Below are 13,923 nucleotides of genomic sequence, written 5' to 3'. Positions count from 1 at the left end.
ATGTCGGTGGCAGGGTACTGGGACAGCTGTGCCACGCCAGCGGGTGTGGTGAAGACACTCTATGCTGACGGAAGAGAGCTCTCCCACTGGCATAAAAAAACCACCACTGTGAGCAGTATAAGCTATGTCGGAGGGAGCAGCTCTGCTGCAACGCTGTACATATACACATGGCCTAATTAGAAAGATGGTGGTTACAAAAGACAGAGGGGATGTGACAGGAGCTGGGACAGCCTTTTTAAAGGAGAAATTGATGGAGGTGGCATGAATGAGCAGGAGCGGCAGAAGGTTCAAAAGTGGGGGAGTCACTGGCACTAAACTGTGACCCTGCCCCCCCACACCACCCTCTTCCCCCCGAGACCCCGCTCTCACACTGCCCATTCCCCCAAGGCCCCGCTCCCATGCAGCCTCTCCCCCACAAGCCCCTGCCCTACGCTCACTCCTCTCTGCCCCTCCCTCTGTCACTTGCCCTTATGGTGGGTAAAAGTTTGTGTGGGAGGGGGATATGGCCCCCTGTCCCCCAAGTTCTGATGAGAAACTGGGCTTTGAGCAGCCCTAGTTCAGATGAACAAGTAGATTCTATTTTTCAGCTATAACAGGGCCCTGAGGTCAAAGGGCGAGGACCTTTTGGGATATGTTAAATACTGGGCCCTTGGACAGTGGCCCTTTAAAGCATGGCATAAATCACCCAGTGCCTCAGAATTGAATTAGATGCCTGAGTTTGAATTACCAGGTGTCCTTGTTTAATCACCCAGTTTATTGCCTCATGTGCTCTTATTCCTTAATCACATGTCCCTGTTCCCCTTCCGAAGTGAAGTGTCCTCATTGTGGACATTATGGGAGAAAAAAATATAATAAAATGAGGTTTTATGCTGGAGAAAACAGTCACTCCTAGGTTTGAGAACAAGAGTAACATGTGCCTACTGGCTGCAAAAGTAAGGAAGTCCCGAGGGAGTCTCAGTTGGAAGGGAGTACAGCAAGACCAATAACCAGGGCTAATCTTGATGGTCCAGACAATTCTGTGGATTTGATAACAGAAGGAATCAGCGTTCAGTTTACTGAATGATGTCGACATACTATGTTTTTTGAAGAGCTGCACCTGGTGACCACAACTGTGTCAAGACAAAGAGCCAAGACCCAGTGGCTATCTACTTCACCAGCGGAACCATAGGGTCTCCAAAAATGGCTGAACATTCCCACAGTAGTTTCGGTCTGGGGTTTGCTCTATGTGGAAGGTCTGGCATTTAATTCCACTGTGTCGCTAAATGTTAAAGCTCTGAAATGTGAAAGAAACAAAAGAACTTCACATGTGGGATACAATCATGAGTCAAACTGCTGGGTTGTCACTCTATTGTATATGTAATTTCTTTGAAATCCTTAGTTAAACTGTGCCAGAAATCCTACTTGCCAACTAACCCATGACCAATAATATTTTTAATGGATGTGTAAAATATCATTAGTTTGATGTTATCATCAATATCATGAAAGGACAGGGAAGGAGGGTTTGTTTAAGCTGTTAAATTTTCACCTCAGTTTTATAAGGCCTATATTAAGCTAACACTGACATTTCTTAGTTCAATTGTACATTCACTTGTATTTTTCACCTCTGTATTCTACAGGTATTGTCTGGATTTGACGCCCTCAGACATCATATGCAATATGTCAGACACTGGCTGGATAAAGGCAGCCCTGGGGCATGTCTTTGCCCCCTGGCTTCGGGGTACATGTGTTTTTGTACACATCATGCCCCAGTTTGAGCCAACAGAGATCCTAAAGGTAAGAGTACAAAGCTCACAATGAGGATTTATTTACATTTCATCCTGTTTGCCAAGCAGACCACAAACATAGAGATTTATGGGATTAGTGTTTTAGAATGGTATAACCACAAGGGATTTGTCTTTTGAAAAGATGTAACTACTGTAGGTATTTTGCAGCATGACTTTTGAGGTATAGAATTCAGCCAGCTGCTTCCAATCACATGGCATGTAAATGTTTCACTATAATCTCTCCCCTCCTGAGCTTCTCTACTGTAGACACTTGTTTACAGAAACACCTTATAAGAGCAACATTTCCCGAAAACACTTTCCCTACTGTGAATTGTCGATATTCCCCATAACAGCAACAGCTGCTTAGAAGCAACATAGCAAAAGGGCACCACCATGTTGCTACTAATGAGTGTCTGCTGTATGAAATTATAAATTAGCTGGTTTAAATAAATACTTTAATTAAGTTGCTGTGACCATTGGAAAAGCAATACATTGAGGAGGAGAGATCAGCTTACTTCAGCAACTGATGATATCTAAACCTCCCACTCCACACCCAAGATAAATCCTACTATGCCATGCAAGAGGACAAAGCCTACTTTATGAATGGCTGAAAGCAGCTCTGTGATGAGTCACTAAGTTTCTATTACATAATTTTGCCAGATCTCTAATTTCACCTCCCCTTTAGAGTTTTAATTGTTGGGTTGTTTTTAATTGGTACTCCAAGGGCTAAGTCCATAAAGGGATTTAGGCATAGCAATGCTTAGCTCTTAGTCACCCTGATGCCTATTGGAATTCACAGTCCAAACGTTCCTATACAATGGGGAGAGTTAGATCCCTAAGAATGAGATTCTCAAAAAACAACAAGCTGAGCAGAGAGTTGCCTACACTGGCCAGTAGGAAAGGGAGAGGGACAGGGCCTTAACCAGATCAGCCCTCTGTCATGAAAAACCAGAGAGAGAAAGCCCACTAACTCCATTATAGCCAATAACTCAGCGGTTAGGAAACTTATCACCTGGGATGTGGGATGCCAGTTTTCAAATCCCTGCTCTGCCTGCTTTGGAGCTGAGACTTAAAGCCAGGTCTCCTAACTCCCAGGTGAGTGCCATAACTACTGGACTATTGGGGGACATCGCCCCCCAAAAGCTCACCCCCTGCTGTCTTTTCTGATGACTTCTGTGTGCATGCCTACTGGAACAGGCATGAGGGAGGTGGGGAATGCCCAGTTGATCAATCCTGCCAGGGCTTAGGTGTGATCTAGGCCAGGGCACTGCGCAGCTCAGCATCATCAAGACTAGGGCAGTTTTGTGCATGTCCACTGGCAGAAACGTAGGCGCCTCAGGAATTTAGCACCTACAACGTTAGATTCAGCTGAGCAGAGTAGGGGAGTGGGGTGAGCTTCTCAGTGGCATGTTGGACTCATGTGCCTAAATTGGCAGCTAGGCACCTAAGGCCCTGTGTGGAACTAGCCCTAAGTGCTTGACCTTGCAAGCATGTAGATGGAACACAGCAGGGCGCACTAGGGTTTTGTACCCGAGCACCAGAGTGAGTGGATATCACCCATCGATATAAGCAGGGTGAAGAGAGAGCCATAGTTCTTCTCCACGCTACCTGGAAGGTAATCCCTCCCTTCCTAATTTGCTAGTGGACTGGGTAAAAGATGCATGAGGAAGGGCTGGAGAATGGGCACACATGAGAAAACACAGGCTCGGCTGAGATCCTTATTTTGCTTATGAGGAACTGAGCTGTGCACTCCCTTCTGTAGCTTTACTAGGCAGCTACAGAGCAGCACTCTCAGTAATACAGGTTCAGGTTCCTTACACTCACTGTTCTGCTCATCACCCCGTGCTCACATACACCCAACACTCTGCTCTCCTGGTGCAGTAGCAAGCCCTTAATAGATATAACTGAGAGAATTCCAGGTATTTCTGTGGAGGCATTCAGAATATATGTAATAACAGTCCAAATAGGACCAAAGAAAATATTGACTTAAGCAAGGTGTTAGCCAGTCAATGACAATAAAGCTCCACTTTCAATTCACATGAAGTTATTACAGCATAAATTTTCAAAAGCAGCCTCTAATTTTGGGTACCTCCATTTTTGGGTACCCAGTTTTAGTTTCCTATGGTGAAATTCTGGCCCCACAAAAGTTAATAACAAAACTCCAATTGACTTAAATAGGGCCAGGATTTCATCTCTGGAGACTGCCTTCATGTTTCAGTGAATGTCACGACACATTGACTCTTGTCTGACTGACATTTCACGAGCCAATATATTACTTCTTGGGCTTAATGTGCCCAGCAATTCAATGATCTCTGGTACGCCATTGAAAATTTAACATAACTAGAATTACTTCACTACAGTTACTCCAGCTCTGCACTGGCGTAACTGAGATCAGAGAGTGGCTGATAGCTGTGCATTATTACACTGCTGAAAAGGATACTTAGAGATGCTCAAAATATCCCAGGCCAATTTTTCTAACTTGATTTACAAACTTTCCATTTTTCTTTTCCCTTCAATTTGTTAGCCCCTGACCAGGTATCCAAAAATCACTATCTGCAGTGCCCCCACAGCCTACCGCATGCATGTGCGGCATGATCTTACCAGGTACCTCAACCCTATTGACGGCATTAACATCATTCTATTTCCATAAAAGTGCCCAGCCAGATATTTTGCTCATTAGTAATGAGCTCTACCAGTGACACCATATTGCAAGTTAAAACCACTGCAGTGGGAAACAATGCGCTGGAAGAAGTGAACCATGAAGAAGCACAGCACATTCAGTTAATAGTCAGCAGGGTGTAACAAAGCAAGTGCCAATTCCCCCCCGGTTACTGCCTGCAGCTGAGAGTGAATTTTGACCTGAAACATTAAAAAGGACAGTAAACAAAGAGGGAAAAATTCTCTTAGCTTTGCAGGGCTCCCACTGATGTAAGTGGCCAGTTGGTTCTGATAAAATAGGAACTGATCAAAATCCCTGCTGAAAAATTCAATCAGGACCTGAAACATACCCTTGGTAAAGTATCAAACTGTTTGGTTAACGTTTTAAGGTCATTTTCACTTTAGCAATTGGCTGCACATCCTGGCTGTAGCCTTGGATGTGCTGAGACATAGCAGAGAAGGCAGTTCTTGTAGTCTTACCGGCCAAACACAAGCAGGAAGCACTGAGGATGTGGGTTCATTATACTAATGTCCCTTTACAGCATGCTGGCAATGTAAAGGGCTCTAATTGTAACTGCAAATGAGGCTCTAGGGAAAAAGCCAGATCTCAAAAGATTTCAACTGTTTCGCAGAACTAGGAAATTTGCACAGATCAAAAAACTCCTCCAGACTCAGGGCTGTCCCTAGTGGTGGTGCAGGGCCCGGGACAAATCAGCCTGTATGGGGCCCTCAACATTCTTTATACAAGTGAAATCTGGTGTTGGGAGGGATGATGGAGAGTCACACCAGTGCTGGGGGGGTGAGGGATGATGGAGAGTCACAGGGTGGCACCTGTGCTAGGGGCAAGGGGGCTCCCCGTGCTGGGGGGGTCCCAGAAAAGGGAAGGGTTTGGGGAGGAAGGGCAATGGATAGGGTCAGCCTGGCACTGGCATTTTCCAGCGGTGCTAGGACACTTGCAGACGGTGTGGTGGTGGGCGAGCAAGAAAAATAAATACAACATGCGCTTCCTGCTGCTGAGAGCGGGCCTGACCTCTGCTGCCAGCGCCTGGCCCTCCAAACTGCTAATTCCATCCCGGTCTGGGCTGGCCCCCCAGGCACCCCTAACCCCACCTCCCAACCCCCCAGGCCGGTCTGGTGCCCCCCGCATGACACATGCATACTGAAGCCCGGGGCCCCCCCAAAGCACGGGGCCTAAAGCAGTCACCCCAATTCGCCATACCCATGGGATGACTCTGTCCACACTGTTAGGTGCATATCTGAACTGAGCTGTTTGGGTCCATCCCTCTTTAGTAAATGTGAGAAGAAAAAAAGCTCTGCACTCACCTCCCCTACTTTTGTTGGCTCCTCGGAGATGTCTTCCAAAAAGCAGCTCCACTCTTCTTCCTTGGTGTGGATGTAATATGAGACTGCAGGGGCCAAATTCTGCACATCCCCCCCTCCCCCCGTGAAGTCAATGGGTTTGCTATACAAGTGCAACTCTCATTGACTTTACTGAGAATTGCATGTGTATAAGTGAGGGACAGAATTGTGCCCAATGTGCACTGAAGTCAATGGGGTTGCAAGGGAGCAAGTGAAAGCAGGGTTTGTGCCCCAGAGAACCTGGGATGATCCTCACTGATTTTCTTTGTGTCTGTGAAGGTACAATTTGAAGATCCTGTAGTACTGTGAGACTGGAGGGGAGTCACAGAACCCTGAAGTGATGGCTTAGTGGAAAAGCCAGACAGGACTGGATATTTATGAAGGCAACGGACAGACAGAAGTCCTACATTCACATTAGCTCATGGATGTTGCATTTAAAATTAACAAGAGACTTTGTTACAGGGTTGGCTGCTTCCCAAGTACCCTCTTATGGTCAGAGGTCACTCTAAGGCACCCTGCGTCTGTTTCCCCTCTTGGTGCCTCCATAAACTCAAAACAACAACCCAGTGGTAGTTAAAATACTACCCTTCTGGGAGTCCAGGTTATTCAGTTCTCTAGGTACACACTGGTGCTCCAGGCCCAAGTCCAGTTCAGTCTCTCTGTCTCTCTCCAGCCCTTCTTCCCAATACAAAGTTTCTCTCAGGCTCCAAGCCGGAGTTTGTCCTTCCAGGTGCCATTGAGGCTGTTAACCTGGCACAGGTGGACTGGAGCAGTTCCTTCCATAATCAGGGTTGGCTGGCCCCAGTCCACCAGCCCTTAAGGGGCAAGCCACGCTAGCCTCTTGTTAAATACTTACCCCTAATTTAAATTCATCATTCAGAAACCCACCATAATCGCTACAGAGCAAATAGTAATTGACTGAAAGGCTTCATTATTTTGCTTTAAATTACAATGGAGACATTAAATGCAGCTTTTCATTGGCTGTAATGTAACCTCATAACATAAGATTTCACTGTGACTGGTCTTGCATTCTTTGTTGAGCCAAAACTCCCAATGAAGTCAATGGGAGTTTCGGGTAGCACAAAATGTGATATTTGGACCTTTTGATGTCATGGTGAGGAACTTGGTATAATAGAGACTGCCAATTAAAACATCTGGGTTGTTTGTTTATTTTTGTAACAGGGAATGATATGTACAAATATGAAAAGGATGAAAATTAAACCGGGGTCCATGGGAAAAGCCCCCCGCCCCCGCTTATGATGTGCAGGTATGGTGGGCACCTTTCTGATTGGTTTTAGAGCGAATGAAAATATGGGGACGGTGTGGGAAAGTGTGGGATGGTGCAAGTTTTGCTACAAAAGAATGGTATTTAGAGCTGTGGGTTGGGTTGTTTTGTTTTGTTTTTTAATCACAGCTCTTTGTTTAGAAAAGAAAATATACTAAACAACAGGCTGTTCTTGTAGATTATAGATAAAAACTGCAAAGTTCTGCCTCCTGGGAAAGAGGGTGACATTGCCATCAGAATGAATACCACGCAGCCGTTTTGTTTTTTCTCTCAATACGTGGTAAGCAAAGTGTTGTAAATTTACAAAAGACTGGATGAAGCCTGTAGGCTTACCCTGCCCACAGGACAGCATGTAGCTGCACCATCCCAGGAGAAGCATCAGCAAGGAAATGTGACTACTCTGCTGTCTTTTTGCTCTGGGGTGGGTGTGACAGGTTGTACCCCAGGCATGCAACCTGGAACTGGGGTACCACCGAGCCGTTTGACTCACCAGCCTGGGTTCCTTCTCACACTGTGCTGCTGTGACAAGCTGCAGACCGCTCCCGGTCCTACATTCCCACTAGCATTCACACAGGCAGGGACGCACCCCAGTTGCAGTTGCATGCAAGCTCTGGCCAGCCACTACATGAAACAACACTAGAGAGGCTACAGCCAAAATACCCCCAGGTCCCCAGCCTAGGACCCCAGAGCTGTACCGTCCTGCCCTGGTCAAAAACCTGACCAGTTTCAATTTATTACCCAGTTCGCCCTTCCCTCAATGTGGAGAGGACAATGCACACCAGCCCTTATTAACTGAGCTGAGATTTTCCCAGACACTTCACTCGAAAATCCACTGGTTAAGAGAAAACATAAAACAAGTTTATTAACTATGGAAATATAGATTTCAGTGATTATAAGTGATAGCAAACAGATCAAAGCAGATTACCTAGGAAATTAAACAAAAACGCAAACAAAGCCTAATATACTAGACAGAATTTGAATCGGCAATATCTCACCCTGACTGATGATACAAGCAGTCCACCAAGTTTCCATATGTAGGCTAGGAATCCCTTTAGGCTGGGATCAGCACTTCCCCCAGTTAAGTCTTTGTTCCTCAGGTGTTCTCTTGTGTGGGAAATGAGGCCAAGAGATTATGTCACTCCACATCTTTTATAGTCTCTCTATATGGCGGGAACCCCTTTGTTTCATAGAATCATAGAACCATATAATAGAATCATAGAATATCAGGGTTGGAAGGGACCTCAGGAGGTCATCTAGTCCAACCCCCTGCTCAAAGCAGGACCAACCCCAACTAATTCTTTGTCAAGCCAGGCCTTAAAAACCTCTAAGGATGGAGATTCCACCACCTCCCTAGGCAACCCATTCCACTGCTTTACCACCCTCCTAGTGAAACAGTTTTTCCTAATATCCAACCTAGACCCACTCCCCCACTGCAACTTCAGACCATTGCTCCTTGTTCTGTCATCTGCCACCACTGAGAACAGCTGAGCTCCATCCTCTTTGGAACCCCCCACTTCAGGTAGTTGCAGGCTGCTATCAAATCCCCCCTCACTCTTCTCTTCTGCAGACTAAATAAGCCCACATCCCTAGCCAGGTTCCCAGCCCAGTTTGTGGGAAAATACAGGCACCAAAATGGAATTTAGTATCATGTGATCTGGTCACATGCCCTTGCATGCTCCCAATGAGTCATAGCAGGTGTAGCCACGTTTGAAATACAGATAGTCAATATTCATAACTTCAGATACAAAAATGATACATGCATAGAAATAGGATACTCATATTCAGCAAATCATAACTTTTCCATAGACACCTCACATGACATATCTTGTGCAAGATGCATCATGATTACGTCAGAATCGTACCACTATGATGAATATGGGGTGTGGTGTCACAGTGGGATTATGAACAACACCCCTTTGCAAGTAAGTTGCAAAACCTCTTTTCAGAGTGCAGCTCACTGGCTGGTGCACAGAACCATGACTCCAGACATTCCTTGCCCTTGCTCATTCACTTGCTTGTGGGTGGGAGTATTGGGTAAACAGTTCTTACTTTCCCACTATGCCCCAGCCATGATTCAGGTAACCCTAATACAGCCATGACAGGAGGTGGCAGGAGCTGCATCAGGGCTAGTCAAAATCTAGCCCAAAAACTTTGATACATATTGAACGTAATGAGAAATACAAAACATATCTCCTGCAGCACAGCCTTATGTGTCCATATTCTACCAGCAAAGAGTAAATGACATATTAAATAATGGCTGATGAACTAAACTAAATGACAAAGTTCATATCTAAATTTCCCCCAAGTTTGTGGATCATTCAGATCTGGGTTCTTGTCTATGCCCATCACTAACAATGAAAATCCCAGTCTTGAAATATTGAATTAAAAGTGTTTAGCATGCAAAGAAGGGAAAAATGGGTAGGAGACAGCTATAACCTAATTCATATTTCTATAACTTGAACTATTCCTCAGACACTGAAAGAGGGTGTATTCACAAATACCACAATATGCAAGACAAGAGGAGTGGCTGACTCAGGTGCCTGGTAACCGAATAATGACTCTTCCAACTCTAAATTGCCCATTCAAATCCAACCCTTACATTGGGGGCAGTATAGCTGTAGAAATGGGAGAACCAGGAGTTGGGAAACTTGGGTTCTCTCCCTGTCTCTGTCACTGACCGGCTGTGTGACTTTGGATTCTATTCCTGGCTCTATTATTCATTTTCCCTCCCTGAAAAAATAGCCGTCAGCTCAAATCTGAAGACCTGAAAGTGCTTATTTCTAAGTGCAAGTGGTGTTGTTTGATGAGCTGCGGATGCACCCTAAGAACCCAGGGGCTGGTAGCCACAGAGGTGAATTTCAACTAGAGCAGGAGCTTAATTCATCAACAATTGCAACATTTTCATTATTTCATGGTTGTTAGGATGATCCAGGAAAAACTGCTGCAATACTACGTGGGATTTTTTATATCGCTGGGGACAGAGGGACTGTGGATGAAGATGGATACTTGTGGTTTGTAGGAAGAGTGGATGATATCATCTCCGCTGGGTTTGTACCTTTCAGTTAAAACTACAGGAAAATACAAACTAGGGGAGAGTTTGTTAATGAAAGAGCTGCACATATTTAATCTACTAAACACCTAATTTTTCCTCTCCTAGGTATCGTATTGGACTGTTTGAAGTAGAAAGTGCCTTGATCAAGCACCTGGCAGTAGCAGAAGCAGCTGTTGTCAGCAGCCCAGACCCACTCAGAGGAGAGGTAATATTATAGTCAATAATAATTATATCTTGCATTTATAAACCACCTTTCAGCTTAAAGGATACCAAACTTAGGATCTGATTCTCTAGTTCATATGCAAAATTCTAACTGACTTCAATAGTTTTGCCTGCACTGAGGCTGCAGGGCCAGGCCATTAGATGGATTCGCCTTTAGGTTCAGCTTTGAATATGGGCTGGTCCTTAGGTTCACTAACTAAGGATTTCCTCCTTGTCTCCTTTGACCCTAGGGTAGGTTGAGTAATTTACTATACTCCTTTTTCTCCTACCACTAAAATGCAGCGACCTCTAGAATAATAAACAGCAGTTGTTGGAACAGGGCACAGCAATACCATGCAAAACATTTTAGGGCAGGAATATGGATGTACAGCCTGCTTCTGACTGCGTGAATCCAGAATAACTTCATGGAATTCACAGAATTACTCAGATGTAACTGGGAGCAGAATCTGGCTACGAAAATATGCTATATATCGTACACCTGTGGAAAGGTCTGGAAAGGTTAAACATCAAGGGTGGAATTCACAAAGGAATTTAAGCACCTAACTCACTGATTTCAATGGGAATTAGGCATATAAATGTCTTTGTGACTCCCACCCCAAGTATGTTCACTTTAACAAGTGGAATAATACAGGCTAAGTAAGAAAGCACATCCCATTAAGTAAAAGGATATCTTGGACCATTATGAAGCTACACTTTGATACACTTGCTGCAGCTCTTCCCCTTGAATTTAATAATAAGACATCCTGGAATCTACCACTTTAAAAAAAACCCCACACTACAGCATTTCTACAAACTCAGGACCAGATTTTGAAACCCTTGCTCAGGTTGCTTGTAACCTGACTACTCCTGCAGTAACGGTCTAAGTATATAAAGAATGTGGTCCTAGTTTTAAATATGTTTACACTCAAGGTTTTTGTTATCCCATATTTCTTGTTGTGCGATTAAATTAACTTGTTCCCAATTAACTGTGTTGTTTGCTGGTTTATATTTTAATTAATGTTGCAATTTTAATTGATTTTACTTCGTAGGTGGTGAAAGCTTCTGTGGTCTTGTCTCCTGCCTTTACGTCACATTAACTCCTGAGCTGCAAGTTCATGTCAAGAATGTTACTGCTCCATACAAGTACTCCAGAAAGGCAAGTAATGAAAGGTGGATTGAGAAACCCTGTTCTAACCAAGGAAGGGCTGAAGCTACAAAAATTAGCTCTAGATCAGTACCACAGAAATATTTTATGACCAAAAGAAAGCCTAGTAGTATATATGACATAGTAAATATAACAAATATACTGAATATTTCCCATTATATATTTTAAATTATAACATTTAATGTTTGGGAAATATTGCATATGAATAAAATGATCACCACATTTTAAATAATTTAAAATAAACAGTGTCACAGTAACTGCTGCTTCATGTCAAAAATATGCTAATATATTACATCTGGTCATTTTACTTGGTCTTGTGTTTTGTTTTTATCGGATGGAATTTGTCCAACAACTGCCAAAGACAATCACTGGGAAAATCAGAAGGAATGAACTAAAAAACAAAGAGTGGGGACAAATGTAATGTTGTTTGGGAGTATGGAAACATAATTTCTTTTTTTTCTTTCCTCCCATATTCCCATAGGTAACATCTTGCTGTTATGTCTTGATAAATACTATCATGATGCTTATGATATCAATATGCTTGCTAATTAGATAGTGAATATTTGTTATACTGCACAAAGTTCAGTGTGTGCTAGCAACTTACAAAACTCATCTTATTTTCAAATTCTAATACACGTTTATAACTAGTTAAGAAAAATAAGCATTTTAGGGAAGAGATGGGAATTGTGAGAAGGCAAGAGTGCTTTAGAAAAATTGAAAAAATGCATTTATCTTAAGAAAACAGTGCAGACAATAGCTTGGGTAAGAGACTGGTTGACTCAACATATGGATAACTTATTATGCAAGTTTCTTTTTGAAAAGCTTACATTTTGTTTCCCCTAAGATACATCTAACCAAGCTATAGGGGGTTTAGATGTAAGCATTCTGAAAACGTTTGTGGGAAATGAGTAGGTGGGCTCACTTCAGGCAGCCATACCAATCTCCATACCACCAACAGACACCAGCCAATTGGTACTTTAGTCTCCAGCCACACTCATGGCTCTTTCCCTTACACAGGGATGAGACTTGGATCATGCTGACACTACTGGTTCTGGTCCAAATGCACAAAACTATGGATGTGCTCATATGCTGGAAGGTTCATCCTGCCAGTACTAAAACATCCTTAGAATTTCTAAATATTGTAGTTGACAATTTCCTAACTCACAAAGCATTGCAACCAACACAGGGGAATTCTATATTAGACCTACTCCTGACAGATTAACAGGAACTGATCACAGAACTAATGTTAGGTACAAGTGATCATGACTTGAACACATTTACAATGTACAAACAGAATCAAGTCCAGACCAGTAGTGTATACACAGCGTGCTTGACAAGGGCCAGTTTCACAAAGCTGAAAACAATTATGAGCTAAATCAGTTGGGAGGACAACTTTAATCAGACACATGTAAATGCAATTGGGAATTGTTTAAGAACACTTTACTAGATGTTCAAAAAGCCACAATCCCCAAGGAAGGCTGGATTGGTTAAAAAAAAACCTACAACAACCTGGGTTTAGAGGGGAAGTAGAGGCAGCTATAATATAAACACAAAAGGGGAACTTGGTAATATAAATCAAAAGCTAGGAATTATAGAAAATTGATAAGGAAAGCAAAGGAACTCAAGGAGAAATCTAGGGCTAGCAACGTTAACAACAATAAGGAGGTGGTTTTTTTTAAGTAAACAAAAAGAATCCTGAAAATGGATTCTTTATGAGATGGCAATGGTAGAATTATCAACAATAATACAGAACAGGTAGAAGAAGCTTATTTCTACCAGCTTAGGTTAAAAACTTCCCCAAGGCACAAATTCTTCCTTGTCCTTGGAACGGTATCGCTGCCACCACCAAATGAGTTAGACAAAGATTTAGGAAAAGGACCACTTGGAGTTCCTGTTTCCCCAAAATATCCCCCCAAGCTCCTTCACCCCCTTTCCTCGCAAGGCTTGAGAGTAAACAAGGTGAGCACAGACCAGACCCTTGGGTTTTTAGGACACTAAAAACCCCAATCAGAGTCTTAAAAACATAACTTCTATTATAAATAAAAAAAAGTAAAAGAAACACCTCTGTAAAATCAGGATGGAAGATAATTTTACAGGGTAATAAGATTTAAAAACAGAGGATTCCCCTCTAAGCAAAACTTTAAAGTTACAAAGAAACAGGTATAAACCTTCCTCTTAGCATAGGGCGAATTCACAAGCTAAATCAAAACATACTCTAATACATTTCCTTGCTATTACTTACTATTTCTGTAATTTTAGATGTATCATTCAGTAGAAGCTGGATTACTTGCTTGCTCTCTCTGTCTCCGGAGAGAACAACAAAAGCCCAAACAAAAACCTTCCCCCCCACCACAGATTTGAAAATATCTTCTTTCCCCATTGGTCTGTCTGGTCAGGTGCCAACTAGGTTAATGGAACTGATTAACGCTTTACAGGTAAA

General features: G+C 43.1%; 1 pseudogene; it reads left to right on the top strand.

Annotated features, from left to right (window-relative positions):
* On the top strand, window positions 1–11,904 carry LOC140917998 (acyl-coenzyme A synthetase ACSM4, mitochondrial-like; annotated as a pseudogene).
* The last annotated feature ends 2,019 nt before the right edge of the window (window positions 11,905–13,923 follow it).

Source organism: Lepidochelys kempii, chromosome 10 (genome assembly GCF_965140265.1).
Source record: "Lepidochelys kempii isolate rLepKem1 chromosome 10, rLepKem1.hap2, whole genome shotgun sequence".
Classification (NCBI taxonomy): domain Eukaryota; kingdom Metazoa; phylum Chordata; order Testudines; family Cheloniidae; genus Lepidochelys; species Lepidochelys kempii.
This window is presented reverse-complemented; position numbering and strand designations above follow the sequence as displayed.